This window comes from Tachypleus tridentatus, chromosome 13 (genome assembly GCF_004210375.1).
Source record: "Tachypleus tridentatus isolate NWPU-2018 chromosome 13, ASM421037v1, whole genome shotgun sequence".
Classification (NCBI taxonomy): domain Eukaryota; kingdom Metazoa; phylum Arthropoda; class Merostomata; order Xiphosura; family Limulidae; genus Tachypleus; species Tachypleus tridentatus.
In genome coordinates, this window is record NC_134837.1 from 223,011,702 (window position 1) to 223,012,169 (window position 468).

The following is a 468-nucleotide window of genomic DNA, read 5'->3' on the forward strand; positions in this document are numbered from 1 at the left end:
CCGTGCTGTTTTCTTATACAATCAAGTATGGATAGATTGAGTTGTTACTTCGCCTTTTATATGATTTTTAAAAATAAAATGTTTAACATTAGCTGAAAGCTCTCTGGTCTTGTTTCTTTACAAAACATTAATTTTCTGAATTTCCAATTAAATCGTAAATATGGCACCCGCGATAAATAACCAATTTGATAATTAAATGTTCTGTTATGGGGGGGGGGAGAGTATTGCAAGGTAGAGAAAGATCACCTTTCAGTTTCAAATTTAGCGCTACGGATAAGAAGAGATAATTTGGTCCACGAGGCTGCCCTTGTTAAGCCATCTATAAGAAAAAAGAAATTTAAAATATAATACACTCTTAAATTTTACTAGAAGAAATTATTCAGTATTCGTTATCTCGTCTTCTATTTTATTTTTGTTCGAGAAAAAAAACTAGTTCCAACTTACACAAGCATACAAATATACATATAT